The 16114-nt window shown below is 37.0% G+C and overlaps 1 long non-coding RNA gene across 1 annotated transcript in view; it reads right to left on the bottom strand.

Moving 5' to 3' along the window:
- The window catches only part of LOC309861646, a 151228-nt gene that overhangs the window by 90535 nt on the left and 44579 nt on the right, over window positions 1-16114 (bottom strand). The window contains exon 2 of the long non-coding RNA XR_014310088.1: window positions 14537-14636. This is a non-coding gene — a long non-coding RNA (uncharacterized lncRNA). The remainder of the gene's footprint in view (window positions 1-14536; window positions 14637-16114) is intronic.

The following is a 16114-nucleotide window of genomic DNA, read 5'->3' on the forward strand; positions in this document are numbered from 1 at the left end:
CTCATCTCCCTCATCCTCCTTTCTCTCCTTTCTCTGATAACTAGATTCAAATAATTCACATAGGAAAGCCTAGAGTCTTTGGCCTAGAAAGAAAGCCAAATAGCCCCTGAGGATGGCAGTGGGGTTTTGTTATTGTTTTTTAAGAAACAAATTGTAAAGTTTTAATCATCTTTTTTTGTCTTACATTATTTCATTAAGCCTTTTTATTTATTTATTTATTTTATAAACATATATTTTTATCCCCAGGGGTACAGGTCTGTGAATCGCCAGGAAGCCTTTTTATTTTAACACAATTATAGATTCACTAGCACAGAGAGAGCCTGTGTACCATGTCTCTAGCACCCCTTCCAATGATAATGTCATACAAAACTACAGTAAAGAATCACAACCAGGATCCTGACACTGATACAGTCAAACACAGGACATTTTCTTAAATCCCTCCTGTTGTACTTTTTATAGCTGCATACTCTTCCCTCATGCTCCATGCCCTCCTCAAGCCCTGACAACTGCTAATGTGTTCTTCATTCATGAATGTTACATAAACGGTATTATACTTCAGGTAAACTTTTGGGATAGGCTTTTTCATTCAGCCTAATTCTCTTGATATTCCCCGCTGTTCACTCTTAATGGCATTATAGTTCACTCTTAATGTTACACATTTTAGGGTTTTAGCAAACGTATCATGATACAGAATAGTTTCAGGACCCTAAAGGTCCTCTGTACTCTGCCTATTCATCTCTTCCTTTCCCTAAGCCCTGGCAACCACTCGTCTTTTTACTATCATTATAATTTTGCCTTTTCCACAATGTCATATACTTGGAATCATACAGTATGTATGACTTTTCACTTTGGCTTCTTTCACTTAGAAACATGCATTTTAAGTTTCCTCCATGTCTCTTCATGGCTTGGAAGCTTTTTTTTTTTTTTTTTGGATAGCTTATTTCTTTTTAGCACGGATTTATATTTCATTTTCTGGATGTACCACAGCTTATTTATCCATTCCCCTATAGAAGGACATCTTGATTGCTTCTAAATTTTGGCAATTACGAATAAAGCTTCTATAAATATCCATGTGCAAGTTTCTTTGTAGACGTAACTTTTCAACTCATTTTGGTAAATGCCAAGGAGTAAGATGGTTGGATCATATGGCAAGAAACCACCAGACTGTCTTTCCAAGTGGCTGTACCATTTTTCATTCCCATCAGTAACAAATGAGCGTTTCTGCTGCTCCACATCCTCATTCTCATTTGTCAGTGTTGGGGACTCTGGCCACCCTAAGGGGTGTGTGGTGGTATTTCACTGTTTGAACTTGCATTTCCCTGATGACACATGACCTGGAGTGTCTTTTCATATGCTTATTTACTATTTGTATATCTTTAGTGAGGCTTCCGTTAATAGCTATTTTTTGTCCCTTTTTGGTTTCCTTCTTGCTAAGTTTTAAGAGTTCTTTGTATACTTTGGATAAAAATTCTTTTTTAGATCTGTCTTTTGCAAATATTTCTTTCCCAGTCTGTGGCTTATTTGATCATTTCCCTAATACTGTTTTTCCAGAGCAGAAGATTTTCATTTATCAAAGCCTAGCTTATCAACTATGTCTTTCATGGCTCATGTTTTTGGGGACCTGAAGAGTCACTGCACAACCAAAGTCACCTAGGTTTATAGGCTCCGATAAAATCTCAGCAGGTTAGGCTCTGAAAACAGTCTCTACTGAGGACAAACTTTGTTAAGAACAGAATGTTCTGGCTATGCAAAATGGTGACCTTCCCCCTTCTTCTGCCAGAAGCATGAGAGGATTTTTATCTGATACACACTGTGAGAAACTGGAAGGAAAACTCATACAAGCGTTGGGGCACCCCTCCAATGGGCTGCAGCAGAGTTTTTAACTCTCAGACTTGTCCGCAGTGAGCCTCCAGCCATCGGCCAATCAGTTCAATACCTGCTTGTCTGTCTCTCCAATACTGGAGGGCAGCAGTTTTTCCTAGGATCTCTTGTTTCTGACAGGTCTAACAGAAGCTGTTGATTTTTTTAGTGTGTTCAGGTTTTAATTTGCATTTAATTTGCATTTCCCTAATGGCTAACAATGTTGAACGTCTTTTCACATGCTACAAACAGTTTAAACCATGTTAACTTTTAGTGACAGTTACCTTTTCTAAGTAAAAAGAATACCTGCCATCTCAAAAAGCTTTCACCTAAAAAAAGAGGCTACTCAGAGATCTAGAGTCATGTACACGTGGAAAAGATGGCCAGTGCCACTTCCTTGTTACTGAGTGCTTCTTGAGGGCAGGAATGTTACCTTCTCCCGAGAGCACAATGATGTTCACTGAACTGCACTGACCTGTGGAATGGATGACTCAGAGGTTGGCCACAGAACTTCCAGATAGGAAAGTATTTCCATATCTAGATTGGAAAGTATGTTATTTCATGGAAGTAATAGAGAGACATCAAAAGGCAAGCCCCTGAAAGGTCCCTAAGATTTCCAAGTAAGCACAGAACCGTATGCCCCATCATGACACAGTTGACTGTTTCGTGGATCAGGACATTGCCAACAACGGCACAAGAGCTCCAACTGCTACAGATTTTAAAAGCTACAAATTATTGTATAAGGCGAATGTTTGTCCTATCACAGCCTCAGTGAGCATTGCACATAGCTCTCTGTGTACATAAAGCCGGTATGGCAAATCCTGCATCTAATTACATCCAGGCAGCTCAGTTTTCCTGATGCTAAGAACCTAGTTCCCATTTCACCTGGACTTCCCAAAGCTGCATCTTCCAGTGAATTTTTAAGTATGTGATGCTGTTCTCCGACCCTTAGAGATTATTTAAATCTTTTTGTTGTTATTTTGGAATTAGTTTTGGCTTCTTTGTGGATATATACACACTGGATTGAATTTAACAACGTCAGAGAGATCCAGTCCCTCTCCGGAGCTCAGGAATTACAGCCTGCTTCACCAGACACACAAAAGCCAGGCTAACCCAAAACACAGAGTCCGATCAGAAGCAGCAGAAGGGATAACAGACGCAAGTAGTTACAATAGTATCCCCCCACCACCCTAAGGAGATTTCTGGGGGCTCTGGCGGAGCAACCTGTTGCATCCATATTAATCACTCATTTCCCACTGCACACATGATATCCACTAGAGTGGATGCATTTGGTCCCCCTATCAATTTATGCTTCATTTGTGACTAAACAACATGTTTGACCCTGTCCCCTTTCCACCAAAGTTCTATTTTTGTTTTGTTCTTGAAATTTTTGAGGATAACATCGCTTATAAACATGGGCAATAGATTTTAAATAAGAAAACAAATATATAAGAATCATGGAAAATATGGAAATTATTTTGAGTAAGTGCTCTGGCAGAATTCTAATATCTATAGAAGGTGGAAATAGAAGAATTACCATCAACTAAGACTGAATGGGGGTGGTAGAAGCACTATCCAAACTAATACCGATTCTTCCCTTCTTTTTTCTTATAAATAGTTTATTTTCCTGCCTCCCTTACAGATAAGGTGGCCAATGAGATATAAGCAGAAGGTACTGAGTTGCCTTTTGTATAAAACAATTTTGCCAGGAAATGAAAATTATCACAGGATCTCCAGCATGCATCTTGGATTCATGATGTGAAAACAGAGAATCTTAGAAGTCCAAGCCAAGACATCCTAGAGATGCTGAGCCAAGCCAGCAAATGTCTTCCTGGACATTTGGAGTCACTATTGTTTGAATATTTTCTTCTTGGTAATGGAACCTAAACCTTGCTGAAAGTGTTGGTGATACAAAGGGTTCAAACACCATTGGCAGAAACTGAGGAGAAAGTTTAGCTCTTACATGAAGGCAACTGCTAATAATTCCATGCTTACCTTCAATGGGGAAGAGTATTTATCATTAATATGTAAACATATAATAGAGATGTTATATGTTGACATGTACAATTTAGAAATAGGAATGAGGGTGAAGTCAGAGACTCATGAGAGGCCTTGGAAATGAATGATGGACTGACTTGGTGATTTGACCAACTGGAAGAGGCCAATCTGGTTAGAGATTACACATGGAACTTCTGTCCCGGGAATCCAAACAAATGGCTCACGATGAAGTCAACATAAGCCAAAATGAAATTAAAATGCTATATTTCTGCTAGTGTTTATGAAATTGATCATAATGGCTAACAAATGAGAGTATGGTCAATATTTTTAGAAAGGGTAGCTCAAAATTGATTCTTTAAACTTCCATGGTAACTGGTAATATTGGAAATTACATTTGAAATGGCTTTAGTTATATTAGTTATGTCTTGTGTTGGTTTTATCTAGTCTAGTGGAAGTAAAAAAACAAAATCATATGTTGAACATTTACCAAAAAAAAAAAAAAAACCCCAAAAAACCCAAAACAAACAGCAACAACAAAAAAACCCAGAACTTTTTTTTTTTTAAATTTTAAATTTTTAATTTTTTATAAACATATATTTTTATCCCCAGGGGTACAGGTCTGTGAATCACCAGGTTTACACACTTCACAGCTCTCACCAAGCACATGCCCTCCCCAATGTCCATAATCCCACCCCCTTCTCCCAAACCCCCTCCCCCCAGCAACCCTCAGTTTGTTTTGTGAGATTAAGAGTCACTTATGGTTTGTCTCCCTCCCAATCCCATCTTGTTTCATTTATTCTTCTCCTACCCACTTAAGCCTCCATGTTGCATCACCACTTCCTCATATCAGGGAGATCATATGATAGTTGTCTTTCTCTGCTTGACTTATTTCGCTAAGCATGATACGCTCTAGTTCCATCCATGTTGTTGCAAATGGCAAGATTTAATTTCTTTTGATGGCTGCATAGTATTCCATTGTGTATATATACCACATCTTCTGGATCCATTCATCTGTTGATGGACATCTAGGTTCTTTCCATAGTTTGGCTATTGTGGACATTGCTGCTATAAACATTCGGGTGCATGTGCCCCTTTGGATCACTACATTTGTATCTTTAGGGTAAATACCCAATAGTGCAATTGCTGGGTCATAGGGCAGTTCTATTTTCAACATTTTGAGGAACCTCCATGCTGTTTTCCAGAGTGGCTGCACCAGCTTGCATTCCCACCAACAGTGTAGGAGGGTTCCCCTTTCTCCGCATCCTCGCCAGCATCTGTCATTTCCTGACTTGTTGATTTTAGCCATTCTGACTGGTGTGAGGTGATATCTCATTGTGGTTTTGATTTGTATTTCCCTGATGCCGAGTGATATGGAGCACTTTTTCATGTGTCTGTTGGCCATCTGGATGTCTTCTTTGCAGAAATGTCTGTTCATGTCCTCTGCCCATTTCTTGATTGGATTATTTGTTCTTTGGGTGTTGAGTTTGCTAAGTTCTTTATAGATTCTGGACACTAGAACTTTTATTCAATTACAGGATGTAGAGGGGAGAGAGAGAGAGAGAGAATATAGTCTGAATTATGCAAATATGCACTTCAATCTTCCAGGCCAATATTTTCCTTTTTGGGCAATTTTCTTCTTAGCCTTTAAAACTTTCAATACAAGATGAAAATAAACTAAACCACAGAATTTGTTTCAGGAAAAACAACATAAAACAAAACAAAAAGGAAAAAAATTCCATAGCCGCAGGAGGTAAAGGTAATTTCCTCTGGATAACATTTCCAATGCACTCTTTGTTTTTTTATATAAAATAAAAAATTGTTAAATTTAAATAGGTAACTGTGCCCTTTACTATTATAACTTGTATAGAAGTATAAAATTCAAGTTAAATCATCAGTAATTAATTCTCTGAGCTAGATACCTGTATCTAGATATCTGTAATGAAATACAGTTTCTACAGCAAGGAGAACCCTTGTATCACCAACAGTCTCTGTATCTGTACCTGGATATCTGTAATGAAATACAGTTTCTACAGCAAGGATTTCACTTTTTTTTTTTTTCTTATTAATTGGGAAACTTTTAAGAGAGGGCAAGGAAGATTGTAGTTATAAATCATTATTCTCACATGTACTGTTTTTAATCTTGCAAAATTAAAAATCTAATTTAAAAAAAATCTAATTCAACATCCTTAAAAAGATCAGTAATTCAACTGCTATGATCATCCTCAGGCAGGCACCTGAGGCTCAGATAGACTTGGTATTTTCCCAAAATCACATGGTTAGTAGAAATGTCAGAGGGAGTGCTTAAGTCCAGGCTGTCTGACTCCAAAACCCTGAACTAATCACCACAGCTCAGACTTTAAGGGAATCTATGTTATAATGGAAAGTAGGTTTAAATTTTCCACAAATGGACAGGAAACCTTAAATAAATGAAAAAGGAAATCTTATGGGTGGGTGTACACACTTCAAACTAAAGGATGACTGAAAAATCAGTTTGTATTTTAATCCCATACTGAATGAGCCAAGGCTCTCTGGTTTCATGAAGAAACGCAGCATGCTCCATCACAGATGACTGATGTCTACTGACAGAGGAGATAATGTAATATGTGAGATGCAAACATTTTGTTTTATTTCTTAGGAAGTTCACCTATGTTCCTCCCTATGGTTTCTCCTCCTCTCCCTCTCTTCCTCAACAGAAGCCATCTTAAAATAAAGACATAAGATTATAAAATTGAGGTTTTAGCTCCTATCTCATGGTAATTCTGGCATCCAATGACTGATTTAAATAGAGACCAATTCCTAATTGTTTTTCCCTTGATCAGTATCAATTATTTTTAGCATTAACTTTGACATGCTATTTTGTCCATTCCATAGCACACAGCAAGATCTTATTGAGCAGTGTAGTGAGTACGAGGAGATCGGTACAGACTTGGAGTTGAAGTTCTAGTCCTACTTCCATGCTAAGTAGTTATTTAGCCTTATAAAAGTAACTTAATTTCTCTGCCCTTCAGTTTTCTTATCTATAAAGTGAAACCACAGGACTATGTGAATTCTACTCCCTCCAGCAGTAAGATTTTATACTCTCTCTGAGGGGTCACTTAAATTTTCAAGTATCAATGTGGGATAGAAAAAAATTTTCATCACACACTTTCCTCACCTCGGACAGTGTGTCACCATCTCTCCTAACACTACCCTCCTATTATAGGCCCTATCTGTACAGCCAACAGTGCTCTTCTCAAGCCTTTGAGAGGAACATTGCCCAACTACCTTGTGCATAAGATCAGCTCCTAGAAAGACTGGCATATGGTTTGATGACCTGGGCAGCTCTATGACTGGAACTCATCAGAACTACAGTGGAGTATACGATCCACAGCACATTTTCTTCCATAATTGACACTGATATGCAGAAGCGTAAGAAAGGGGATCTAAGGACACAAAATCAGGTGTCTTCGTGATTTAGTAGTGAGTTTAACCACCTCTCAGGGCTCAGAAAAGAGCTGCATCACTCAGTTCCCATGGGGAAAGAAAATCCAACTCACAGATAAAATAGACTTTAATAAAAGACCAATCACAAAGATGTAGGCAGGTCTTAGAAGCCAAAATTATGTTGGAATCTTCCCAAAACTAGCAACACAGGAAGCCATCTATTATCATGCACAGACCTGAAGCTGCAGGAGAGACAATAGATTTGGGAAGTCAAATGAGATAGAAAGCCAGGGAGGGAGGTCCTTTTAGGAGGACCCCTAGTGGTAGAGGAATGCACCCAATGTGTGTGTGGGGGGGAAATCCCAAAGTAAGCCCAATGCAAGGAAAAAAGGCCCTATCTTTCTTATGCTGCTTTCTTATTATGCCTGTCATTGGCCAAGGTCATTTATCAAGGAGACCAGGGGCTTAGGGGTGATTGTTCTGCAGCCCAAAGTAGAGCAGAGAACAGCCGAAAGTGGATCTGACTTAGGGAGAAAGCTGGTATGTAAAAAAATAACCAGCAAAGGTACTCAGATTTTCCAAGAGAAGTTTTAGTATAATTCAACTATTTTTCATTCCTAATGGAGATCTGAGGATAAAGAAATGGCAATATGCTTTAGCAGATAGTCCATATTTCTCCAGTAATTTTTTATAGGCAGACAATTTCCTTTTGATTCATTTTCATTTGCTTTTTCATTTTTATTGGCACTTAGTTGTTAATGAGGAATTGCTTCATTTCCCTCTAATTCTTGCTTTGTCTTGATTGATATGTCTCCACATTAGGACCCTGTTAACCACTGTGTAGCACTGGCAGTCACTGGCCAAATTAGACACTTCTCTTTACTCTGTTAAAGCTTAGCATGTGAAACTGCAGACTGCCTTCTATCCTCACATCTTGAGTTCTAAAAGTTAACAATTCTGACTTTAGGTTGAAGTAACAGTGAATTTAACCTAAGAGAAGGACTACTTAACGTTTAGGGTGGACACTATTCCTGAATTTCTATTTGCTGTATCTGAAGCATTTGTAATGCCTTGGGGAGAACCATAATTGAACAGGGACATACCCATGCCATTTGCTATCTCCCAGCGAACCACTATATAGATTGCATTGCTCTTATTAAGCATGCTATTTTGGATTATTCTAAAACATGACACTGAAGTGTTAACAAACTAAGAATAAAACTGAACCCAGGGTGTGCCAAGTCTGGGCAGTTTATAAACCCAGTGGAGCTTGCTGTTAATATGTAGCTTGGCAAACTTATTCATCGTCTGAGCTGCAAGTTAGGCTGTTTTTTACCTCATTGTAGCTCTTTAGATTCTGGGATCAGACCAGAGCTGTCAGCTTGTTTTAGTGAAACAGAATCCAGTTCTCTCTTCTATGCTTTCAGTGTCTTAGGAGAAAATTAACTATAATCTAAACTATATATATTTACATATATGTATCCAGAATTGTTAAATGAAAAGAATTTTCAGAGTACAGTAAGACTTTAAAATCACCTTTGGATCATAAAGTAAAGCTATTTGGTTTTATATGTTACCATTTTCCCCCTCTCTTACTCTTTTTTCATGTAACTTAGTTCTAGAAATGTATTACAAATTACAGATAACAAATCCAACAACAAAGACAATTTGAAAGTATAGAAAAATATTTATTCTTTTTAGTTTATAGTTTTGTCACTTAGCCTAATTTGTATCAGTACAGCTAAGTAACTCTTAACATAGTAGCACAGAAATACATACAAGCATATACACAAACATACAAACATATGAAAATTTATGTTCCCAATTATAGAGGGAACACACAGAATAAATATGAATACTTGTATTTACCATCCTAAAGAAGAGAGATAGAAGAGTTAAAATAGCATGGAATAAGGGCTATAAAAAACACATTTCTGGATCCCTTGATTGGCTCAGTCAGTTAAGCATCTGACTGTTGGTTTTGGCTCAGGACATAATCTCAGGGTCATGAGACTAACCCCCATGACAGGCTTCGAGCTCAGAGGGGAGTCTGCTGAAGATTCTATCTCTCCTTCTGTCCCTCCCCCTACTTGCGCTCTCAATCTCTCTCTCTCTCTCTCAAATAAATAAATAATAAATCTTAAAAACAACAACCAAAAAACCCCACATTCCCAAGGAGTTCCGAGGATAAAAGCTGGGAAATCAGAAGTGGCTTCAGAGAGGTAATTTCTTTTGCGATGGGCTTTAAAGGATAAATAGGAGTTCATTTAGTAAACAGGAGAGAAAAGGTATTCCAGACAGAGGGAATCGAATCTTTAAGACATAGTTCTTGTGTCTAAAATGTGGCTTTTGTAGAGAGCTTATTATGAGAGATAAGATCACGGTTTGGTGGAAGCTAATCAACAAGTGTGTTTCATGTCTGACTGAAGAAGTTGAGATTTATCTGTTAAAAAATGTTTAGGAAACTATGATATTTTTCATTTATGTCTTTGTTCTGATTTGAGTAATTCAAAACCTAAAAAATCTCAAAAGTTTTAGAACAGTTAAAGGAAAAGGTGAAAATTCACTTATTACAACCCCCATTATTAACATACTAGTATATTCATCCAGAGTTTTTCAATATTTATTTTCATTTGAATAAGATCACCTTCTGTATATTGTTTTGTAATGTACTTCCTCTATCAATGTATCTTGGAGCTCTTTCTTTGTGAGTACATGTAAGTAAAACATATTCAATTTAATGTTCATATACTCCACCTAAAATAATTGTTTAGAAAGGATGTATGGGCATGGTCACATTTGCTTTGGAAAAGTAAACTGTCCACAGTGTGGGAGACAGAGATTCCAGCAAATGCAGATTGTTCAAACACCTGACCTTATCAATGATTTTTAAACTCTTATATTCTGTGTCCTAATAACATATTCTTTCTAGAGAGCCAAACACCAGCACGGGACTCCTGTTGCTAGAATCATACCTAGAGACAATTGGGATTAGCATCCTTTTGTTCCCCTAAGCATTGTTTCAAAAACTAAGGGGCACCTGAGTGAATCACAAACCATCTCCAGCTAAGAATAGATCATATATTCAGCCATAAAACCAGCCTCAATAAAATTAAGAAGATTGAAATCGTATCATGCATCTTTTCTGATCACAATGGTATGAAACCAGAAATAAATCACTAGAAAAAAAACCCCACAAATACATCAAGATTAAACATGATACTAAACAACCAGAGGGCCAATGAAGCAATCAAAAGAAGAAATTTGAAAAATACATGGAGACAAATGAAAATGAAAACATAACAATCTAAAATCTTTGGGACACTGTAAAAGCAGTTCTAAAAGGGAATTATATAGCAATATAGGCCTACCTCAAAATACAAGAAAAAGATCAAATAAATAATCTAAAGTTACCTCTAAAGAACTAGAAAAAGAAAAACAAAACAAAACAAAACAAAAACAAACTAACAAAAAAGCCCAAAGTGAATAGAAGAAAGGAAATAGTAAAGCTCAGAGCAAAAATAAATGACATAGAGACTAAAAAAATAAATGGAAAAAAAAAATCAATGAAACCAAGAGCTGGTTCTTGAAAAGATAAGAAAAATGACAAACTTTTAGCCAGGTTCATCAAGAAAAAAAAAAAGAAAGGACCCAAATAAATAAAATCAGAAATGAGAGAGAAGAAATAAAAACAAATAACTATAGCAATCCAAAAGATTATAAGACAATATTATGAAAAATTAATTGCTAACAAACTGGACAACCCAGAAGAAATGGATAAATTCCTAGTTCCAAAACTGAGCCAGGAAAAAGTAGAAAATATGAACAGACCAATTACAAGTAATGAATTTGAATCAGTAATCAAAAAAATGCCAAAAAATAAAAGTCTAGGACGAGAAGGATTCACAGGCAACTTACACCAAACTTTTGAAGAAGAGTTAATACCCATTTTCCTCAAACTATTCCAAAAGATAGAAAAGGAAGGAAAACTTCCAAATATACTTTAGCAGGCCAGCATTACCCTAATACCTCAACTAAACAATGACACCACACAAAAAAGAAAACCACAGGCCAATATCTCTGATGAACACAAATGCAAAATCCTCAACAATATAGTAGCAAATCACATACAACAATACATGAGAAAGTTCATTCACCATGATCAGGTAGGATTTATTCCAGGGATACAAGGATGGCCCAATATTTGCAAATCAATCAATGTAATATATTACATCAACAAAACAAAGGATAAAAACCATATGATCATCTCAACAGATGCAGAAAAAGTATTTGTCAAGTTTCAACATCCACTCATGATGCAAACTCTCAACAAAGTAGAGTTAGAGGAAACATACCTCAACATAATAAAGCCCATATATAAAAAACCCACGGTTAACATCATATTCAATGGTAAAAACTGACAGCTTTTTCCGTTAAGGTGAGGAACAAGACAAGGATGTCCACCCTTGCCACTTTTAGTTAATGTAATACTAGAAGTCCTGATAGTCACAGCAATCAGACAAGAAAAAGAAATAAGAGGCATCCATATTGGTAAAGAAGTAGTTAAACTGTCACTATTTATAGATGACATAATATTATACATACACAATCCTACAGAACCTACCACAAAACTACCAGAAGTAATAAATTCAGTAAAATGGCAGGATACAAAATTAATACCCAGTAATTGACAGTGTTTCTGTACACTAATAACAAAGTAGCAAAAAGAGAAATTTGAAAAAATAACACCATTTATTAGTATACAAAAAAATTAAAATACCTAGGAATAAGCTTAACCAAAGAAGTGAAAGACCTGTATTTCTAAAGTTATGAAACACCAGTGAAAGAAATTAAAGAGGACACAAACAAATGGAAAGATGTTCCATACTCATGGACTGTAAGAATTAATAGTGTTAAAATGTCCGTATTACCCAAAGGAATCTATGGAATCAATAACAATACCATCTTCACAAAACCAAAACAAGTAATACTAAAATTTGTATGAAACTCCAAAATACTCCAAACAGCCAAAGCAATTCTGAACAAGAAAGAAGGACAAAACTAGAGGCATCACAATCCCAGATTTCAAGACATACTGCAAAACTGTAGAAATCAAAACAATATGTTAGTGGCACAAAAATAAAGACACAGATCAATGGAACAAAACAGAGACCCCAGAAATAAACCCACAATTATATTAAACTATGACAAAGGAGACAAGAATACACAATGGGGAAAGGACAGTCTTTTCAATAAATGGTGCTGGGGAAACTGTACACCTACACATAAAAGAATGAAATTGGACCACGACCTTACACCATACATAAAAATATACTCAAAATGGGTTAAAGACCTAGCTGTGAGACTTGAAACCATAAAAATTCTAGAAGAGAACATACATAGGCAGTAGTTTCTCTGATGTTGGCCCTAACAACATATATCCAAAAGCAAGGGAAACAAAAAGCAAAAGTAAATTATGGGGGCTGTATAAAAATAAAAAGCATTTGTACAGCAAAGGATAATAAAACAAAAAGAAAACCTACTGAATGGGAGAAGATGATTGCAAATTACATATCCAATAAAGGGGTTAATATCCAAAATATATGAAGAACTTATGCAACTCAACACGAAAAATCCACAAATAATCCAATTAAAAAATGGACTAAGGAACTAAATGAACATTTTTTTTTTTAAAGAAGACATACAGAAGGCCAACAAACACATGAAAAGATCCTCAACATCAATCATCAGGGAAAATGCAAATCAAAACCACAAAGAGATACCATCTTAAAATCAAAATGACAAGAAATAACTAGTGTTAGCAAGGATGTGGAGAAAAAGGAGCCTTCATGCACTATTGGTGGGAATGTAAGTTGATATATCCACTGTGGAAAGGAGTATGGAGGTTCCTCAAAAAATTAAAAATAGAAATACCACATGACCCAATAATTCCACTGTTGGGTATTTGCCCAAAGAAAATGAAAATTCTAATTAAAAAATACAGATGTATGTACATTTATGTTTATTGCGCTATTTACAATAGCCAAGATATATGGAAGCAACCTCAATGTCCATCAATAGATGAAGAAAATGTGGTGTATTTACACAATGGGATATTATGCAGCCATAAAACGAATGCGATCGTGTCATTTGAGAGATGGATGAACCTAAAGGTTATTATGCTAAAATGCAATTAACCAGACAGAGAAAAACAAACACCATATGATTCCACTCATAAGTGGAATTAAAAAAAAAAAAAAGAATAAACAAAGAAAAAGCAAAATCAGTCCTACAAATACAGAGAACAAATTGATGGTTGCCAGTGGGGAGCAGGACTGAGGGATGGGCAAAATAGGTGAAGGAGAGAGGAAGATACAGGCTTCCAGTTATGTAATGAATAAGTCATGGGAATAAAAGGCTCAGAATAAGGAATACAGTCAGTGACACTTAATAGCAAGGTAATAAAACAGATGGCAGGTACACCTGTGTTGAGCATCGCTTTATGTACAAATTTGTCAAATTACTAAGCTGTACCCCTGAAACTAATGTAACATTGTGTGTCAACTAAAGTTAAATATATTTTTTAAAAATCTCTGGCTCAATTTATTATAAACTTTGAAGAATAAGTATTAGAAAAAAGTGTAAAGAAAAAATCCATTATACTTCCAATATAGAAGGCAATATTTAGATTAATGGTATAGTATTATTTTTAGAGAGTAAGATTAGCTCTCATTTCTATTCAGCATGGCTTACAGTAGAAACGTCTTTAACGGAACATAATAATAAAAAAGAGAAACCTTTGAAACCACTTTTAGCCACAACTGAACTGAAAAATTAAGGGACTGAGAAAGCAGAGATGATGTGAGGGCCTATCTGCTCCTCTATGTGCCTTTTGATGCCCCACCATACCATATCATAAACTAGAGACTAGCAGCAGCCTGGGAAGGAAGTGAATTCTACAGCTTGGAAGCAGATCTTTCTCACGTTGAGCTTTTAGATGACTATATCTGAGACCCTGATTGCAGCCTGTGAAGAAGCAGAGGAGTGAGCTACACTCTACCTGGTTCCTGATCTACAGACACGGCAATAGTTCCATTGCTTCAAGCCATTAAGTTTTGGGGTAAGTTGTTACACAACAATGTATAACTCTAATACACACTTCTACTTCCCACCTAAAATTCTTACACCAACATCTTGATTCCAGTTGCTGCTATGGAAACAAGCTTTTCACAGCTGTGAGCTGACAGCAGCTTACCTTAGCTGTGGGTTGTGTCTCATTTGGTGCCATGAACATTCTGACACTACAGGTATTAAGACTCCTGCAAGAAGCTGTTCGCCATTACACACGAGCAAACCTGTAAAGGGGAGGAAAAAAACCAATTTTCCTCTACACTTCTAGGTTCTGTGACTAAGATTCCCTTATAATAAAAGACAGATTAACAGAACAGAAAAATAATTTTTGTATTTTTGCTGCTGAAGCAAGCATGAAAAAAAATTTTAATTATGTTCATCCCACAAATATATGAGATTCCAAAGGTGGCCAAATGATTGATGTTTATATACCACCTTAAACTAAGGACAGGGATGTCTGGACCTTCCAGAGGCGGAAATGAAAAGAGGAAATGTTTGATAAACAAAGGTTGCCCCTCTGTGCAGGTAAGTCTCTCAGATGAAAAAGTTATCTCTGTCAATAAATAGCTCTCTTCCAAGTATATGCCCCCTTTCTGATGTAGATTTCTCTTACAAAATGGTAATTCCTACTCCTATTTCAAAACATCTCATACATTTGCAGTTTCTCAAAATAATCAGCCTGCATGGCTCAGTTGGTTAAGTGTCTACCTTCATCTCTAGTCTTGATCTCAGGGTCCTGGTAGCAGGTCACTTCGGCTCCCTGCTCAGTTGGGAGGTTGCTTCTTCCTCTCCCTCTGCCTGCCACTCCTCCTGCTTCTGTTCATTCTCTCTCTCAAATAAATAAATGAAAATCTTTTTCAAAAAAATAATCAGCACCCAATATTCCTTATGCCAAAGAGGCATAAATTCTGCTACCCTTCATGGGGAAGTGCAAGAAGTTACTCCTTGTGGGGCGCCTTTTGACCAGTGAAGGACATGAGCCAGGAGAAACATTTTACCTCTCTGCCGCACAGATGGACAATTCTAATAGTCTACACAGATTCTCAGAAGGCCCAGTGAGTTGAGGCACCAGTTGCTTGCAGCAAAGACCGACTCAATTACTCATCCTTCTTTGGCTTTCCCTCCCACCTACTAACCTCTGATCAGAGTAAATTTATTTTGCAAAATAAACTGTACTCAAACCCTTGTCTCAGGCTCTGTTTTTGTTTGGGTACTGGGAACCCAAGCTAAAGTACTTTGTCTCCCTTTAGCATGGTGTTACCAGGTCAAAGAATTGCTAAGATATTGGGACGCCTGGGTGGCTCAGTTGGTTAAGCGGCTGCCTTCGGCTTGGGTCATGATCCCAGCGTCCTGGGATCGAGTCCCATATCGGGCTCCTTGCTTGGCGGGGAGCCTGCTTCTCCCTCTGCCTCTGCCTGCCACTCTGTCTGCCTGTGCTTGCTCTAGCTTCTCTCTCTATGACAAATAAATAAATAAAATCTTAAAAAAAAAAAGAATTGCTAAGATATTGATGGCTTTCTGTTTCCTATTAATTGGAGCAAATTTCTAGCATTGATAGGGAAAAACTGTGCTCTAAGATGGCCAACAAGCAAGGGAATTCCAGTTCCTGCCTCAAAGCCCTTCCGGGTTCTTTCCTACTCTGTTTCCCATGCGTGCCAAAGGTACCAAGTATGCCGAAGGGTATAAATTCCCCTCCCTGCTT

The sequence above is a fragment of the Mustela nivalis genome, assembly GCF_964662115.1.
Source record: "Mustela nivalis genome assembly, chromosome: 3".
Taxonomy (NCBI): Eukaryota; Metazoa; Chordata; class Mammalia; order Carnivora; family Mustelidae; genus Mustela; species Mustela nivalis.